We start from the raw sequence: 9,023 nt of genomic DNA, 5'->3' as shown, positions 1-9,023 counted from the left end.
AAGTCGAAGTCGAAGTCGAAGTCGAAGTCGAAGTCGAAGTCGAAGTCAAAGTCAAAGTCAAATAATCATTTATTCCATAGGTAAAATTTTTACACTTGAAAACGTCATTTGCTACTACTCGTTCACTACGCTGACCTCGCTGAGAAGAACAAGCAAAAAACTCTAGGGATTGCTGTTTTCAAATAAACGGTACTAAACGGTGGTACGCGACACGCCCATCCATAACAGTTGCAGTGCCACTCAAAGCTTTAAATCGCTAAGATCTTAGGGGCACTGCCACAGAGCCCGTCACCTTGAGACGTAAGTTGACAAGTACCACGTGCCTGTGTTTTTACCAGCACCTTTACCCTTAAAATCGGAATGAGGTAATGATCAGGTTACTGCATGGCGGCTGATATAGGTAAAGTGGCATTACTTCGCTGGACGAATTCTTTCATAAGGGGCTCTACTGCTACTAAAAAGTAAAAGGAAGTGCCACAGAATTAATTCCGGTGCTCTGTTACTTATAATACTGGAAAATCCCTAGTTTAAGTCCAGGCAGTAGGTGTGATTAAAAAACTTCATAATACTGGAAAATCTCTAGTTTAAGTGCAGGCAGTTGGTGTGATTAAAAAAGGCTTCAAACTTCAAAACTCTCTTTCTGTCATGTGTGTAATTATTTAACTGCCTCCGTGACCGAACGGTTGCCATCCTGGTCTGCCGTGTTACGTCCCGGGTTCCAGAAATATTTATATAGCCTACATTTATTTCTTTCGTAAGTTTGGGTGTAATTTGCGATTGTCTATGTGTGTGTCCATGGCATCCGTGATACCAGGTTGCCGTAGTGTGGGGCAATGAGTGTGTGCGTTATTATTATAGGCCCAATGCTGGATACAGGTCTCCTGTCACTATGAAATGGGCTTGGGCAGTACTTCCCAAGTTTACACACTTAATTAAATCGCTTTGCAGATTTGTCAGGTTTAACTATGTTCTTTTTAATTTACAGCTCATGGTTCACGCATTCAGAAAAACTTAGAGGTGCATGGATGAGAGTCCAGGATTTCTCTATTTGACACATATTAACCTTAGAACTAAGTCTAAACTCATGGTATCACGATTTCGTTTAACTGTCATAAATAATTGTTTTATGGGGAACTGTGTTATACCTTGTTACTATAAGATTCCGGATTACATTAAAAGTATTTTAATTGAAAAGTCTTATTACAAAATTGAAGAGTATGTGTTAAATAAAGACATATGGAAAGACAATATGAGTCTAGCTTCCACACAATTATGATTCAAAGTGTATTCCATACCATTTAAGTTTATTTGGAAAGACCAATCCTAGAGTATCTTGCTCGTTCTTCTCAGGGAGGTCAACACAGTGAACGAGCAGTAGCTTAAAAAAATGACAATTTGAAGTGTAAAAATATGAAATGGAATAAATGTTTTTTTGAGTTTGCAGATTTGTACAATTCCGAAAAACTGAGAGGTGCATGGATACGAATCCAGGAACCTCTGTTTGACAGGCGGTTGGTCAGGGGTTAAGAGTATTTGTTTTTTGGAATCCCAAGCGGAGACAGATAAAGAACAATTAACTGAGATTTATATCTTAATCCAATTATTATTATAGATACCCGATTAAATGCTAGTTAACAAGTTTATCTTTATATTTTCTATAACTGTAAACAGTTATCTATTTATGTATGACACCTTTATTAAAATGATAACCCGTATCAAAAACATGATAATATTTTAATTAAATAACGATATTATGGATTATGATTAAATGGATTACAAATTATTAACTTGTTTATTACAATATTATAAAATATTGCTTTTATTTATCTTAATCGTAATAATATAAGCACTGTCAAGGTTTATCATTTTTTAATTGATTATATCCAAAAAAAAAAATTTATCGCGGATATTAAAGGCATTAATCAGATTATCGTCAGGGCCTATGCGTGTACAAATCCATTGGTGCCTTAGTGACGGCAGAAGACTTCGTCACACTGGCAATACAAGAAATCAAAATTTTGCAAAAAACATTAAAAAAAAATGTACATTACTGCAGAGGCCGGGAAGTAAGGGATTGCTGGACAAGTATGAGTTACAAGGACGAGCGCCAGAGCGGCTTTGTATTAATACGAGTCAAGCAATCCCCGTTCCCGCCGAGGCTTATGTAGAATTTTTCTCAAGCAATGTGACGAAATAATAAAAGACCAAAGAGAGTAAGGCGATTAACACACGAATCACGCGCGCGGTGGCGGAGAGGCAGATCTGCGTCAAAGCGCAATTTAATCTGCGCGGGGGCAGCGATCTAGCGGCCTAGATATTAAGAAAATTTATTTACTACCAGTTAAAAGAAAATTATTATATTTACGCAATACTTTTCTATACTAGTATGTAATAGTTTTTATTTTTATTTGAATTCTTCTTGCCTATTCTGAGTTTGCCGAGAGTCGCGTTTCATCAATTAAGTATTATGATTTAAATACCTTTTAAGTAAGAGGGTTACACAAAACTAAGAACGGCGGTGTTATTATAAGCACTGACACCAAAGACGACCTAGAAAAGCTGAAACAGGTGGCCCAATTAAAAACCTCCGGCCTTACTGTTGACGAGCCACATAAGAGCAAACCCAGAATTGTGATTATTGGTGTGCCTACATCTTTGCAGGAAACCGAAGTAGTGAACTGTATATTTCAACAAAATTTAGCCGACAAGCTGCAGGGTATGTCTCTTGAGTCATTTTTAAATAATATTAAATTAAGCCATAAGTCTGGAAAGAAAAACACCGAGTCCTGCAATTACATATTTGAAGTCGCTCCACATATACGTAAGGCCCTAATAACCAACGATAGAGTCTTTATCAACTGGTCGTCGTGTCCTGTAAGAGATTTTACTCTAGTTACTAGGTGCTTTAAATGTCAGCAATATGGTCATGCTGCCAAGACCTGCCGGGAGGAGGCCACCATCTGCGGCCACTGTGGTGAAACCGGTCACACAATAAAGGACTGCACTAAGAAGACCGAACCTCCTAAATGTGCTACATGCTTGCATTTCAAGAAGACCTGCGACCACCAAACAGGAGATTTTAATTGTCCCGCGAGAAAAATGGCCGAAAAAAGGTACATTAATTCAATAGATTATGAAGGCGCCTAAGAGCGTCACTCACTAATTTACTAAATAGATCTTAATTTAATTAAACACTATGAGTGATAGTCTAGTTCGCGATCTAGATAATTTCTCTGTATCAGAGTCAAAGTCTTGTGAAGTTGAAATGTGCAGACAATATTTATTACCCTTTAACAATCCTCTCTCTATACTAACACAAAACATACGCAGCATTTACAAAAATTTTGACGCTTTTAGTACTTTTCAGCATAGAATGAACATTGGCTGTGATGTCATAATTCTGACAGAGTGCTGGTTAGATAAATGTAGAAATCTACCTCCCATGCCAGGCTATAGCTTACACAGCTCTAAAGAAAATTACAACCAGAACGACGGTATAGTGGTTTATACTAGGAATAATTTAAATATCTCGGTTGAAGAACCAAGTATGTTGGACTGCAATCGGCTCCTAATCAAAATTGGAACAGACATTGCAATATTAGCATTGTACAGACCCCCCTCTTTTAGAAATACCAAAATGTTTACTGACTCACTTAACGATACGTTACAACTTTTATCAACTTTTAAAAATGTAGTATTAATAGGAGACATAAACATAAACATTCTCCCACATAGCATCGATTCCTGTGCGCAAGAATACCTAAACCTATGCTCTTTTCATGGATTACTACCCGCCCACACTCTCCCTACACATCAAAGCGGCTCTTGCTTAGACCATATTATGCTTAAATCTATTTTTAAATCAATAACATTAGTTACTAACTCTACAATAACCGATCATAAAGCTGCCCTACTAACCTTAAATTGTAAATTGCTTAATTCAACTCGCACGCAAATAATTTCTAAAATTAATATAAATAAACTTGAAGAAGATTTATGCAACATTGACTTTAACCCAGTTTATAATTCTGATGACGCGGATTATTGTATGTCTTACTTAGTAAATAATGTACAGCAATCAATATTAAGTAATAGCAAGGTCATGCGATTAAATAGTAAAAATTACAATATCAAACCTTGGATTACACCAGGACTTATTCGCTGTATGCGTCATAGGGATAAACTACATATGAAGGCAAAAAGTAATCCAGCTAATTTAATTCTACAAATATCATACAAAAGATATAGGAACTTTTGTAACGATCTACTTAAAAAAGTTAAAAGCTGTTATGATAAAAAAGAATTGGAAAAAGCTGGTACAGACAGTAAAAAGGTTTGGAAATATATAAAAAATGTAACCTACATATCGAAACAGCATAAATCATCTACAGGATTATTAAATAGCCACTCATCTGATCGTATTGCTGTTAACAAAGCAAATGAATTTTTCGTTAATGCAGGTAAAAATCTGGCACAAAAAATCCAGAGTTTTCCGCTTACTCAACCACGTTGCTCTCAATCAATCTGTAGTAAGTCTCTGGGATCATTTGTATTATTAGATACGGATGAAAGTGAGGTTGAAAGAATAATTGTAAGCTTAAAAAACGATAGTGCTACTGGTTGTGATAACATATCTAACAAAATACTAAAACAATTCAGGCACATTCTACTTTCACCGCTTACGGTCATTTTGCAAAAATGTTTTACAAAAGGAATATTCCCCACGTGTTTAAAAAAAGCTGTTGTGGTCCCGGTACATAAATCTGGTAACCAAGAACAAATAACTAATTATAGACCTATTTCGTTACTGCCAGCAATATCTAAAATATTAGAAAAACTTATTAACAATAGACTTGTCTTGTATTTGGAGAGACATTCCATATTATCTAAAACACAGTTCGGTTTTAGATCTAAATTATCGACATCTGACGCCGTGCATCACCTTACGAATTTTGTAGCAAGGGAACTAGACAAGGGTAACAAAACTGTGGGTATTTTTCTAGACCTAGCGAAGGCTTTTGATACAGTTTACATCCCTGTGCTGTTACAGAAGCTTGAATCGCTTGGTATAAGGGGCATACAGCTTAAATTACTCGAAAACTACCTGGAGGACCGATCCCAATGTGTTAAAATAGGTGACATTCACAGTTCTGATCTGAAGTGCACTTCATTTGGAATTCCTCAAGGAAGTATTTTAGGACCAACACTTTTTCTGATTTACATTAATGACCTTTGTAACCTAGATTTACAAGGTGGAAAGATCATATCCTATGCTGATGATACTGTTCTACTCTTTTCTGCAAACTCTGACAAGGAGGTATACGACTATGCACAGCGTGGATTCAATATAGTAAATAACTGGCTCCAACATCATTTGCTAACACTAAATACGGATAAAACTTGTTTTATGCAATTCCATATGCGGAAATCAAAGTCATTTATATCTAACCCTAAACTATATGCTCACCATTGTTTTGACCCTACTAACAACCTGTGTAAATGTCCAGACATTGCTATTACTAACAAGATAAAGTATTTAGGTGTTATATTAGATGACATCCTATCCTTTAAACACCATATCGAAGCACTAAGCGCCCGACTCCGTAAGTTAATGTTTGTGTTTAAAAAACTGCGCGTTTCTGCTGATTTTAAAATAATCAGGCAAGTTTATTATGCATTATGCCAATCATTAATTACTTACTGCATTACATCATGGGGTGGTATAGCTAAAACTACTTTACTAATCATTGAAAGAGCCCAGCGAGCTGTCCTAAAGGTTTCTACCTACCGCCCTTTCCGTTACCCCACTGACCTTCTGTATAAGTCATGTAAAGTATTAACTGTAAGGCAATTATTCATTAAGTCCACAGTCCTCAAACAGCACGTACTGCTCCCATATATTACTGAAAACACTAATAAAAGACGAAAAGATATTGTCTGCCCCAAAATTATATCATCAAAACATACTTTTATTTCAAGATTTTTTGTGTTTCTTGGACCATTTTTGTACAATAAATTAAACGCTAAATATTCCATTTATAATTTCTGTTGCTTTAAGGTAAAGAAAATTCTCCAAGAAGCTCTTCAAAATATGTCCTATGAGGATACAGAGAATTTATTTATTATCGTAAATTAAATGTTGTCTTGTTTAAGTGTACATTTTTTATTTATTTTTTTATTTTTTTAATGGCAATTTATTATTTAATTGTTTAATTTTATTTCATAAGATTCTCCTAAAAAGTATTTATAATATTAATAGTATCCACATTTATAATTAGTAGTACTTTTTACCTGAAATACAGGAATTTCCTAGTTCAGGTACATGTGTTATTTTTACATTAAATCGCATAAGTAGTCTTTAGTTTTCTCTGTACATTATGTTACTGAATAAACAATTTTAATTTTTAATTTTTTTTTTAACCTTTGGACCATATTGCACAGCTCTTCTGATTTCTTTGCATATACTATGTTGTTTATGCTAAACTCGGCAATCATTAGCATCTTTTCAAAATTTTATTGAATCATTATTCAATTATTTTTGTGAAATTACTCCACTAGAATATCAATTCAATAAAATTTAAACTGTACAAATTTTAGCTGTACAGCTAATAGCGACATCTCTCGCCAGGACTGGTAGCTGTAAAGGTACTAACTGGGTTTTATTTATTTATTTATTTATTTATTTATTTCTCCAAAGATATACAATTTAAGCATATTTATTTTATTTATTTATTTATTTAGATTCACTTACAGTTATAACAACAATACCTCCATACATTGATTACATTCTTGAAATATCTTAACTAATTGTATAACTAATTAAAAGTGAACACAGCATGCATAAACAAACTTAAGTATGAAATAATATGAGTTCTTAACTAAACAGGATGAAAATATAAAACAAAGAGAATAATAAAAATTTCAAAAAAGACAACAAAAGCAGTGACCACCAATGTCAATTCCAATATACAACAATACAATATATATCAACAGTATAGATAAAATTATTAAGTTACAGTTTGGATAAAATTGATCTGCGAAATCTGTACAAAGAGTCGGAAAATATGTCACTAGACCCGCTATGCTGGTTATACAGTCTGCAAAGCCTGGGAACACATGAAATAAAGCCAAGAACAGTCCTGCGGAATGGTGGTGCTAAAGGTGTGATAGCGTACCTTGGGTATCTAGAGGGTAACTGTGGACAATCTATATATGATCGTAAAATTTTGTATAAAAACATCATATCTAACAGATCCATTCTTTTAGCGAGCGGCAGCATTTTGAAAAAAAATAGTCTATCAGAATATGATTTCAGCTTTCTGGCTAACCCCTCTGAGTAAACTAAGTGCCACAGAAATCTCTTTTGCACTCGCTCAAGCCTCAATGTGTGGATCGCATAATGGGGGCGCCAAACCGGGCTTGAATATTCCAAAATACTACGAACTAGGCTATTGTACAGAAGTATCTTTGTAGCGGGAGAGCGAAATACCCTCCCGTTCCTGATTACGAAACCCAGAACCTTAGAAGACCTTCCAATTATATTTTCCATGTGAGGTACGAATGTCAATTTAGCGTCAAGTAACACTCCTAGATCTCTAATACAATTTACTTCTTCCAATACCTGTTCGTCAATTTTATAACTAGACGGAATAATGTTTAAATTTCTGGAAAACTTAATGTGTAAACATTTCTTAATATTTAAGTTCATAAGATTATCAGAGCACCATTCTTGCAGTCTGTCTACATCAGACTGCAATAGACACACATCTAGAGGTGATTCAATGACTCTCGAGAATTTCAAATCGTCTGAATACAAATAGGGTATTGAGCAACAAAAACACTCGGAAATATCATTAATAAAGATGTTAAAGAGAAGTGGACCCAAATGCGAGCCCTGAGGAACGCCAGAGGCTATGCTGAAAGTATTTGACTTGTATCCATTAACCACCACGTAAAAATAACGATCCTTTAAGTACGAGCAAATCCACTGAAACATTGTGCCACCAAAGCCATACACAGATAGTTTTTTTAGCAGTACATTGTGGGATACGCGGTCAAAAGCTTTACTAAAATCTGTGTAAATTACGTCCATTTGGCTACCCCTATCTATAGTATCGACTACACTTTCTGCAAACGAAACTAAATTTGAGCACGTAGATCTCGCTTTAACAAAACCATGTTGGTGTGTGGATAGAAATTGTTTAAAATGGTTACTAATAATTGGGTAAACAATGGATTCAAATAGTTTGGCAGGAACCGACAGCAATGAGATTGGACGGTAATTGTTCACGTTGGCTTCGTCACCAGATTTAAATATCGGCACCACCTGAGCCGATTTCCATGAGCAAGGAAATGTTCCTGTTGACAAGGATCTGTTAAAAATCAATTGCAACGGATAAGCCAAACCATCGGCACAGTTGGCGAAAAAGACCGCAGAAATTGAGTCAGGACCTGCGCTTTTATTGACGTCCAGTTTTTTTAATTTATTGAACACCACATCACGAGTAACATAAATAGACGTGGCACCCGCACTACTCATATTAATACGCTGCCAATATTCAGAAAAAGGTGTCTGAGAATTACTGCCAATATCTTGATAGACCAGAGAAAAGTGTGTTGCAAATAAATTGCAAATCTCATCACCAACCGCCGAAACATCTGTGCTATTCGTAATTGTATCAGGATAAGTACTATGACCACCTCTTTTCGATTTCACAAAAGACCAAAAATATTTAGGATTGACGTTGATTTTCTCCTCAGCTAACTGTATATACGCATTATAGCATTTGTTAGCAAGTTTTTCACAGTTCGTTCGTAATAGTTTAAAAGTCAGATTATCCATTGGATTATTATATTTTTTGTATAAAGTTCTATGTTTACTCTTTTCACGTAAAAGTTTTATTAAGATTTTTATTGAACCAGGCTGGATATTTTGTTCTGTTTCGGTTAAAATTAATTTTAGGAACAAATTTATTGATAATCTTGTAAATATGATCATAGAATATAGATAGCATGTCATCGAC

This window comes from Hyposmocoma kahamanoa, unplaced genomic scaffold (genome assembly GCF_003589595.1).
Source record: "Hyposmocoma kahamanoa isolate Upper Pololo Valley unplaced genomic scaffold, ASM358959v1 99706, whole genome shotgun sequence".
Lineage (NCBI taxonomy): Eukaryota > Metazoa > Arthropoda > Insecta > Lepidoptera > Cosmopterigidae > Hyposmocoma > Hyposmocoma kahamanoa.
Note: the sequence above shows the minus strand (reverse complement) of the source record.